Source organism: Heteronotia binoei, chromosome 2 (assembly GCF_032191835.1).
Source record: "Heteronotia binoei isolate CCM8104 ecotype False Entrance Well chromosome 2, APGP_CSIRO_Hbin_v1, whole genome shotgun sequence".
Taxonomy (NCBI): domain Eukaryota; kingdom Metazoa; phylum Chordata; class Lepidosauria; order Squamata; family Gekkonidae; genus Heteronotia; species Heteronotia binoei.
Genome location: NC_083224.1, coordinates 152,570,557 through 152,581,515, shown reverse-complemented (window position 1 = coordinate 152,581,515; position 10,959 = coordinate 152,570,557). Strand labels below are relative to the sequence as shown.

The following is a 10,959-nucleotide window of genomic DNA, read 5'->3' as shown; positions in this document are numbered from 1 at the left end:
CATCCCCCCCCACACACTCACACTTAATTTCACCCATGGAAGCATGGAATGAAATATTTTTCACTTTTTATAGTGTTAATTTGACAGTAAACAAATTTAAAAGAGAAATATGGTTAAAAATGAATCAACAGGGCCAACTATTAATGTTTGTGTACTTTGTTCTGTGCCCATGGAAGGAAGTTGCTGTCCACTTCCTCGTACTTCATATTTTAACAAATAATGTTGTTTATATTCTTGAAATGGTTTTGCTACATTTCTCCGGCCACAAATACTCAGCGCAATCCTAAGCAGAGGTGCATCCTTCAAAGATCATTTATTTCAGCAGACTTAGAAGGGTACAATGACTGCTTAGGATTGCACTGCCACCAAATTACTTGAGTTGCCTGATTCTGGAGTAACTGTAAAACAACGCCAGGTTTGTATAACTTGTGCTTGACTCACAGTTCTTCAGTCTGCAATGTCCCTGTGTTTCCTGCCAAAGCATGAGACCAGGATCAAAATGCAATTGCCGCTTCTGTCCAATTATAGATGAATTTTGGGATTGCCATATGGAGAATACATGGAGAACATAGCACAGTGGTATAGATACAGGTGCAACAAGAGGGAAAGGCATGGTTCACATGTAGCAACAACCCCTGGTTTGTCATTACACGAATGAAGCCAGGGAATCTTGAGTTCATGCACTCCCGACTCCCAAGCACAGCATAATAATTAGACCCACAACTACTTCCAAATAACCAACTGTGGTTCCCCTCCCCTTCTAAACCAAAATTCCAAACCGTGATTTAATCTTGCCTTGGAATTCAGATTTGGAAGGAAGAAAGAAACCATAGTTTGTGGCTTGGAGGGAACTTCAAACAGTGAAACTGCAAATCTGTCATTGTAGAGCTGTGTACAGGGTCAGTGCTACTCATTAGTCCAAGTAGGCAGCTGCTTAGAGCACCACCTGGCCACAGGGGCGGGCAATAGATGCCCCTTCCCCATGGACATCCTGCCACCCCTGGTGCCCTTTCCCCACTGTGCCCCTACCTGCCTCTCTGCTGCCCTCCAGCCTGGTGGCCTGCCAGGAGTGCTGAGGGTGGCAGCGGGGAAGGGGCTGAATGGGGGTGGCACAGTGGCAGGTGCACTTGGAACCTGCCCTCCCTTGCTGCAGAAGGCTTCACGCTGCCCCTGCTCAGCCTTCCTGAGCAGGGGCAGTGGGGCAGTGCATGCACTTGGAGCCTGCCCTCCTGTGCTGTGCCGCCCCACCGCTGCACTCGTGTCTCTGCTGCCCTCCTACGCCTTGCCATCCAGCCTGGTGAGGAGTGCTGCAGGCAGTGGCAGAGAAGGGACTGAGTGGGGTCAGGCACAAGCAGGAAGGGAGCAGGGCCATGGCCTGGCTTTGCCCATGGCGGGGGAGGGCACAGGCAGCAGGGAAGTTGGGGGTGGATGGGGCCTTCCCTGGGTGCCAGAAACTCTGCTGCTGTCCCTGGATGTGTATGAAGCAGGAAGATGGGAAGAGGCAGCATGACTAACCCAAGGATCCTCCCCTGTTTGTTTTTGTAATGACAAACATGCTAATATCCTTCATAGCATTCTGGTTTCCATAGTCCTCTATCTGTTTGTGTATTTTCAAAGGCTACAGTCCTTTACTCAGTTGCATGCACTTCACTAAAGCCAAGATCTGGGATCCAATTCCTGAGTCCATTCTATGTATGTTCCAGGGGTGTGCAGCCATGACTTCTTTGTGTACTTTTTCACACTAGGAGCCCTCCTTCAAAAACATGCAACTACATTTATGTTTCTTCTGTGTTTAAACCCAGTTTACTTGTCATAGGGAACCTGCTGGGTAACGAAAGAAACAGCCAGCTATGCTGGTGTGGATCTTTTGACCTGACCAGCAAGATTAAGCATGCATAACCGTGTAGGATTGCAACCCACATCTACAGTGTATCAGCTATACTGGTGACATGTTACAGTTTAGAATACTAGGCCTGGCCTGCATACGATGCACCCTTAAAGCAGTATATGGCACGTCAATCATGCAGGCTGCAAAATAAGAACCTGTATCATGGTAAGCAACATAGCATCTGGAGTGCTCTGCTGTGAGGCATCACTAGCGTGCGTTTGTTCAGCAGCCTGCAGATATCTGAACCTGGCGGCTGAGGGGCTGCTGCCTTGAGAATCAACTAAAATTAATGACGTGCTTGGCTGTGAAATCCGAACTCACAACCCTGTATATTAAGGTGCCAAATTTCCTACTTCTGTTCTTTCAACTAAGCTTTTACGTTTGAATTTTGTGTTTCTATTCCTATATTCTTTTTCAAGAAATTAAGCTGGAAAGATGCTACTATGTCGAAAATATTTCTGATGTACAATAAAGCAGCAATTGCAAATGTGTTTCTGTAGGTCGATTGTATTTGATAACAAAATGTACATTTTTTTTGTTTAAGTACAGTGTGTTCTGCTCTTTTATATTAATATACCATTTTCTGTTGTTTCTTCATCCTTATACACTGCTAATAAAGATGTGTAATGATGACCCTGAATTGTAGTTACTGGGGGAAATGAATCACACTAGATGGTCAGCAGCTAAATTCCTTAAATCCTTAGCTTGAGCATGTGTTTTCAGAGACCACTGAGCCTTGCTGCGCAGCTTAATCAACATTGACATTGATTTAGGAGGCAAACAAGCCACAACATTGAAACTGAAACATTGAAATTTACCTAAAGGTTTCTTCTCTTCAGTGGGGCAAAGTCATCCAAACTGGATAGGTCATGCCTCTTCTCACTCCAGGCAGGGCTGTGCAAATTTGAATAGACTGTATCAGCTCAGAGTATAGTCCAGCTCCGTAATAGATTTTGCACCAGATTAGATTTTTTTTTTTGTGGCGGGGTGTGGATGACTTTACCCCGATGAAGCGAATAAACCTTCTAGTAAGTTCCAACGTTTTGTTCTCCTTCAATGGGAGAAGTCATCCAAACTGGTTATATGTCCAAGCTACAATCTGGGTGGAATCATTTTTATTCTGTTCCGCCACCTTTCTACCAGATGAAGCTTCCACGGATTTTAACTGGACCCACTTATATAGCATCTCACACAGGTATAAAAGGTGGACCATGCTACAGCTCCATAGATTTCTTCCACTGGAACCTTGGAGGAAAAGTTTGCTGGTGGTGCTGCAGATCTGGTGGAGTGGGCCATAACATTCTTGGAAGTCCCAGAGGCCTTGCACTTCATATGCCTTTCAGATTCATGGCTTGAGACCTTTTTACCTAAAAGCTGTGAGTGAGACACAGACAGAAAATCCCTTAGCCTTATCTACACTTTCCTACTCAAGGAGATGCACAGAGTCCTGCACACAGCTAATCTATGCCAAAGTGTCTCTTTGGAATAACATGGTGTAGGACAAAAGGACAGTAGTATCAACTCTTGGTTAACATGATGAGAGGAAAATACCTTTGGCACAAAGGAAGAATCTCTCTGGCATACCATTGAGACCTTCTGAAATATACACCATTCGTTTCTAGCCAATAAAGCCCCTAATTCAGAAATCCTTCTTGCAGATGTGCCACAAGAAAAAAGACTTCTTCAAAGAAAGAAACTTTAGATTCTGATGGTTTGAAAGGATCAAATAGAGCAGGCTTCTGAGAAGGCTACCTTGGAGTTTCTGGCCTTAAGTCTCCCGCCTAGCAGCCTAAATTTTTCCTCCAGGAACTCACGACTGCATTTCCCCACATCCTTGGTGCCAACATGCACCACGACCACTGGCTCCTCCCCAGCACTGTCCATCAGCCTATCTACTACACACGTAATGTCCACTACTTTCGCACCAGGCAGGCAAGTCACCATAAGGTCAGTACGTGGTTTTGCCACCCAGCTTTCTACTTGCCTAAGGATCGAATTACCAACTACCAAGACCCCCCCACCCTCTCTCCCTGCCCAGGGATGGTTCCTTGGCGCGAAAGGATTCCTACTCACCAACTGAAGAAGAGGGTGCATTCCCCTTATCCTCAGCACGGTGCCCTGTTCCCTCTTGACCCTCACGCTCTCTGGCAGCAACGGGGCTGCTACGTTCAAAGCGGGGCTCATCTACTACGCCCCCGAGAGTCTTCCCCAAGTGCCTAACTGACCGTCTCTGCTTCTGCAGGTCAGTCACCTCAGCCTCAAGGGTACGAACTCGTTCCCTGAGGACCAGGAGTTCCTTGCATCGAGCACATACCCAAAACTTCTGTCCTGTGGGCAGATAGTCATACAAGTGACACTCAGTGCAAAACACTGGAAAGCCCCCACCCCCCTGCTGGCATTCTACCTTCATGATAGCTTTTTAAAAATATACAGTCCCCTTTTAAACCCTGTTTGTTTATGTGGCTTCCTGCCTGGAGAGTCTACTTACCTTATTGGGAACACAAGGTTCCTGGTCCTTACACAGCCCCCAGGCTAAGAGCCACAGGCCAAGAGCCCTTTAGCTCTTGCCCTTCGGCTCACGCCTCTGGCATAAATGAGACTTCGTTGGGCTGGGCCATGTGTGTCATAAAATGTAATTCCAAGTAGAGAAGATACGAACTTTATAAAGGGCACAGACAAAAACAAATATATTTTTTTAAAACAAGTAATTTTTAAGTTACTTTTAAAACTAAAGTAACACTTGCAATACTATGTTTAACAGTCTTTTATATCTGTCATATCCCAAACCTTCCCCCCTCCTTAAAAGATGCCTGCCCTAAAGATGCCATCCTCCAGGTGGGACCTGGGGTTCCCCAGAAATTACAGCATCTCCAGACTGCAGAAATCAGTTCCCCTGGAGAAAATGGATGCTTTAGAGGATGGACTGTATGGCACTGTACCCACTCAAGTCCCTATCCTTCCCACGTCTCATTTCCAAATCAATTCCCAACCTCAATTTGGCAACCCTACCCCCAGTCCCCTGCTGGTGGCCAGAGGGGACCTGGCAACCTTACTGGCTAAAATACAGGAATAGTGAGATTTGACAATGTATTTTTAAAGAAGAAAACATAAAGAAAAAGCACAAGGATCACAGCAGAAACTAAAAATATAAACTAAAAATATATAAAATTCTCTGAGCCCAGGAAAAAGAGAAATGGCTGGGAATTAATCTTTCTCTCCCCCTCCCTCCCACATCTACTCACAGTAGCAGTGGCTTTCCAGGCAGGGTTTTTTTGAACAGGATAATCTGAGATGGGAGAGGCTTGGTACTAGCCCACTTTTGAATGTAAGCCATGAACAATTATAGAGATGGCTGGATGCACATTTTCTGAACAGCACCATGATGTCAACTACTTAACTTGGAATGTCTAGTCCTTCTAAATTCACCCATTCAATCTCTAAGCTGTCAGCTAGAGTCAAAGAGGGTCTAGGTTGTGAACTGATTCTTGTTCAAGGGAACCCTTCTGCTTGGCAGTCTTCACAGTAGAGATAATGACATCTTCACTAGCTCTGAGACCCAAAACCTGTATGCCAGAAGGAAACTATGAAAATCACCTCTATTCCTTCCTTTGACATTGTGTTCAGGTCTCAGTTGATCAGCATGGTCAGAGAGAAGGCATACAGCAGGCCACTGGGTCAACAGCAAGTTCATGAGCCCTTGTCCTCTGCCCTGGGATTGTAGAAACTGGTTAGAAACCTGATGATTTGATTGTTGCGCAATGTTGTAAAAATATCCAAGATAGGGATCCCGAAACAAAATGTGGTTTTTCTGGAAGATCTTTTTGTTTAGACTTCATTCTCTTGGATCTAAATTATTCCTGCTTAGCCAACTGATTCAGAGGTTTGTAAGACTGTATAGGTGTTCCACTTTTAGACCTACCAATTTTTTCTCTGCCCATTCGAATAGAATTTTAGATTCTTATATGAGCACCCTCAATCTGCTGCCTCCTTGCTGATTGATGTGCGCCTTGATCATAGAATTGACTATGTGCACTAGCACATACTTGTTCCTTAGTAAATTCTGGAAAGCAATCAGTGCTAATCTGATTGCCCTATATTCCAGCCAGTTCTTTCTGTTCATTTCTTCCAATGGGCTCTAACTGTCTAGGACAATCTGATACTTGCATTGTGTTCCCCAGCCCCTTCTGCTGATGTCTATAATTGCCATCAGATAAGGAGGCTGGAGAAAACCCACTCCCCTTGTCAGATTTTATTTGTATTTCCTTTGTGTGTGTGAGAGAGAGATCCTTCTGATAAAGAAGAAGAGTCTATTGTAAAAGGTCTTGGGTGGAAGTAGGCCCAAGGAATCAGATCTGTGGACTACATCGAAGGCCAGGTACTGTCAACCAGGTACTGTGTATGAGGGCCACCAACCTCTGCCAGATTTCTTTCACCCAGCAATTTTACCTGCTTCTTTGCAGGCAAAAATGCTTTGGCTGTCCTCGTCTGAACCCTGGCCCCAAACAGTTATGCCTCTGGAGAATGTGAGATGACTATTTATTTTCTTACACATTGATAGACAGCCATGTGCCTGAAGAGACTGCTTAGTGGACTTTGTGTCCTAGCTCATCTCCTCTGCCTCCTTGGCTTTACAGAAAAGATTATCTAGGTAAGGATAAAGGTGAATTCCTTGTTATAGGTAGGCTATTAGAACTACCAGGACTTTGGTAAACACTCTTGGAGATGATGCCAGCCCAAAGGGTAAGAACTTGTATTGGAAATGCTGGCCCTGAAAATAAAAAGGGAAGAACTGTCTAGAATATGAAATATGCAAGTAAGTAACTCAAAGGTCTAAGGATGTCATGTGATTGTCTTGCTGAATACTCTGTAGAATGTAAACCAACAAGGTAAGAGACTCAAGAGCAGGCCTAGACTAGGATCCAGTAGATTTCTGCGGGGCTTTTCTGGGGGTCAGCTGTGGAACAGCCCAAAGCTTTGGGTCTGCCAGCACTGACAGCAGTTTGTGCTGCTATATAGAGGCATCTGCCATTGGCCAGTCTCCAGTGCTCGGAACCTCAGGCGGGAGAGGCTTAATGGTCTCTTTTTTTCTTTTTAAGACCAGCAATGGCGTCTGTCTTTAGGGCTTTTCCATCTTCCGTACCAAAAAGGCAAGAGTCTTCAAGAAAGCAGAGCTAGGCTCAAGCATCCTGCCAGAGCAACAGGGCTAGCTCAGTGTCACTCTGAGTCAGTACAGTCAACCCAAATTTGCATAGCCCTGCCTGGAGCAAGAGGAGGAGTGACCTAACCAGTCTGGGTGACTTCCCCCACTGAAAGAGAACAGCCAGGCAGCTCCATCCTGTGCTAGATTAGATGGGGCTTACCCTTTAGTACATATGACAGTACTCATCCCCAGTCATTGTAATGCACAGCCCAAACCATCACTTTGAGTGTACAGAGAGGAAAGATGAATTTTTTAAAAAATAAATGGTCTTGGGCACTGCAGAACAACTGCACCCAAGAAGGTGTGTTCATGACCCCAACCTAGCTGGAAGATATGTCTTAGGTGGGGCAAGTTTGACTTCTTTTCAGTCTGAGCTCTGCTCTAAGCCTGTGAAGTGAGTACACTGATGTATTTGCCTGGGCAATCTTTCATTCTCCACCAGTATACCTCCCCCCACCAGATTCTGTTTAAATGTGAGTTCCCACACCATGAACCATATCCTTTAGTTTATGTAGCTACCATGTAAGATTTCAACAATTCACCATAGAAACTGTTTCAGTAATCACTATCAGGCAGGGATTCCCCCCCCCCCTTTTTTTAGCCGGAACACACAGGAATGCGGTTCCAGCTGGCTTGGTGTGGGGTGTGTGGCCTAATATGCAAATGAGTTCCTGATGGGCTTTTTTTCTACCCCAAAAGCTCTGGTGTCAGGTATTGGCCACCCCCCCCCCCCACTCCCTGGTTTATTATTCTGCATTATTTATTTACTTACTTCATTTATACCCTGCCTTTTCCTCCAGTGAAGAGCCAACGCAGCTTACCTTGTTCTCTTTTTCACTATAGTCTAGGCTGAGAGTGTGTAACTGGCTCAATGACGCCCAGTGAGCTTCCATGGCATAATGGGGATTCAAACCTAAGTCTCCCAGATACTAGTCTAACTACTACACCACACTAGCATTAGTGGGCACTGTTATTCTGTGATCTGAACAGAGAAGAGAATGCCTCTAACTGCAAGATGCAAATTCAACTAGTAAATAATAGCTACAGCTAGTCCCTGTTTACCTGAGATTAAGGAGCACATCTTGTTTGTCATATACTAGGACTTCCTTACAAGCCTGAGCCTCAGTACCAATCTTTTTACAAATTAAATGCTACATAGCATATTAAATTGTTGAGACTCGGCCTGCCTTGAGCTTAATGAATGCATTGGAGTGCGTGGGAGGAGAATCCTAGATAGCCTCTCCTAAATCTCAGGGAAATATTTTCCTGTGTAATCCTGTTGACCCATATTTATATATGGAAATAGTGAATGGGGGTAGAGTTTCCAGAGGCATACCAAACAGCTGGCACCAATTTCTGTCTTCTAGCCCAGGGCAGCCTGATCTTGTCAGATCTCAGAAGGAAAGGGTCAGCCCTTGTTAGTACTTGGATGGGAAGCCACTGAGGAAGTCCAGGGTTGCTATGTAGAGGCAGGCAATGGCAAGCCAACTCTGTCTCTTTGTGTGCTGACAACAGCATACCAGATCAGTTTGTCCAGACAGATAAGGCTCTGGCAGTATGTCTAGAGTCAGCTGTGAAGGGGTCCCTCATCTCCCAGACCTGCACAGCCAGCAGCTGACTATGAGGCAGATCCCTGAGATGCTGGGAGCTCTGCTGGGGCTTGGCTTGCTGCAAGTATGTCTGGCCAAGTACAGCCCTCATCTCTCCCCTCACACCCTATTTCATTTGCCAGTATATACTTAGCTGTTGCATTTTTTTTCTGCACTTGTGCCAAAAAAGACACCTACCCTGGTTGAAGAGGGAAAAAAGTATTTTTCCACTCAATGTTGCTTTCTTAACTACAACAACATGAACCCCCTCCATTTGACCAGCAGGTGTCGTTCTAAAAGAGTCCTTAGAAATCAAGAAGAGACATTGACTCTGTCTGCATACACTCTGTGTCTGGGTGTTTACGTATATTGTAGCAATGTAGCATAACCAGATGTCCTCTTTTGGGCTCTTAAAAACAACCTGATGAAAATGTTCTTTTTTTTGGTTGGGAGGCCCTGAGCCTATTCTGCCCTATAATCCCCCAGTGGAGGCAAGCTTCAGCTTAAATAGCAGGGGTATTTAAAATGAGGTTTATCATAGTGATCGGTTGCTTGAAGAAGCTAGTTGGAAAATATGTCCTTTTTTTGTTTTTCAAAATATGGGAACCCTAATATACTGAACAAGCACAATATATAGCTATAACATCAGCATTGGCTACCACCTATACCAAGGATTTAGTGCACAGAAGTGATAAAGAACACCCAGACAAAGAGAAGGTTTGGAAAATCATTTTTGAAAGATAAGGTCTCATGCAGGTATGTAGGAAAACAATGTACACAGTGTGCAAAAATATGAGTGTGTACATAGAATAAGGTCCTCATGGTAAGCCATACATCTGATTTTGTACCTCCAGGCAAGAATGTTGATCAATTGAATTATCAAAAATGCCAAACTGGTGATTTTGGAAGTCTTTTGTGCTGGAATGGTTATCCACCTGGACCAACCAAAGAAGACCAACCAGATACGGCTGAAGCAGCAAGGTCATGCACAACTGGCTGCCTTTGGGCTAGATCTATGGAATACCACGGTTCCCTTCAACTGTAACTGCCATCAAGGACACAAATGTCTTAAAGAGCTGTAAAAAGTTTTAAAAATGTTTTTTCTTATGAACCTGCACACTTTAAACAAATGCTAACTTGTGAATAACAGAGCCTCTCTGTATAAAGAGATGGGATCTTTTCCAGCATTTATTTGTGCTGGACTGATCCAAGTGGGTAGCCTTGTTGGTCTGAAGCAATAGAATAAAGTTAGAGTCCACTGGCACCTTTAAAACCAACAAAGTTTTATTCAAGGTACGAGCTTTTGTGTGCATGCCCACTTCTTCAGATATGGAATGGAAGAAAACCATTCAAACTCATAGACAGAGGCTGAACAGAAAATTAGCATATAACATGATGAAGATATTTTGAGACAAAACAGGAATAACAAGTGTATAGGGTCAACAGATGAACTAAAAGCTTTAGCTATAAGGGAAGAAAGTCAACTGCCTGGAGAAAAATGTCATATCCTTTTAACAAAGGTTTAATAAGATGTTATTTTTCTCAGTGTCATGAGAAACTTCATCTGTTCATTTCCACACACTAAACCTCTATTAAAGGGACAGCACATTTTTCTTCATTTTTACATACTCTCTGGAAGGTCAATGTAACACTTTGCTTTTTTTCTGAGACCCTTTATATGTAATGGTCTGTTTGAAGTGTTCTGAGGTGACGTATGTTATGCTGTCTCCTTGCCTCCCTTAGAGTTTCCTATTTGTCTTTGCTGAGACCAAAGGCTTAGAATTCTTTCGAATTCCTTAGAATTCTTAGTTGGACCCAAAGAACAGGATGGCTTAGCTATATTTGGTAGAATGACAGGGCAGTCAGCATGTGGGAGTTGCTCTAGGGTAAAAAGCAGGGTTGCCTGGTCTGTGTTGGAAAATACTTGGAGACTTTGGGAATGGATTTGGGAGAGGGAAGGGGGGTGGAGCTTTAGCATGGTACAATGCCATACACTCCACCTTCCCAAGCAGTAGTTTTCTCCAAGGGAACTGATCTCTGCCAGCTGGAGATCAGTTGTAAAAGGGGGAAATCTCCAGGAGATCTTCACCTGGAGGCTTGCAACCCTAACAGATCCTTTAAATAAAAAAGTTTTTACTTAGATACAGTTTACTTAGAAGTAAAACAGCATAATGGTTTCAATATAGTTCATGTGTGTAATTGTTTCAGATACATATAGTTCTTTCTCTAAAGTTCCTTTGATAGCCACAAAGACTTAATTCCCCCACTTGCCAATTAAAACT

The 10,959-nt window shown here is 44.1% G+C and overlaps 1 protein-coding gene and 1 long non-coding RNA gene across 2 annotated transcripts in view; one reads left to right on the top strand and one right to left on the bottom strand.

Annotated features, from left to right (window-relative positions):
* The window catches only part of SLC30A7 (solute carrier family 30 member 7), a 190,813-nt gene that overhangs the window by 59,686 nt on the left and 120,168 nt on the right, over positions 1 to 10,959 (bottom strand). The gene's annotated exons all lie outside the window — the stretch shown is intronic.
* On the top strand, positions 534 to 2,528 carry LOC132566840 (uncharacterized). Its single transcript, XR_009555075.1, has 2 exons — positions 534 to 899; positions 1,485 to 2,528. It is a non-coding gene; the product is annotated as an uncharacterized LOC132566840 (long non-coding RNA).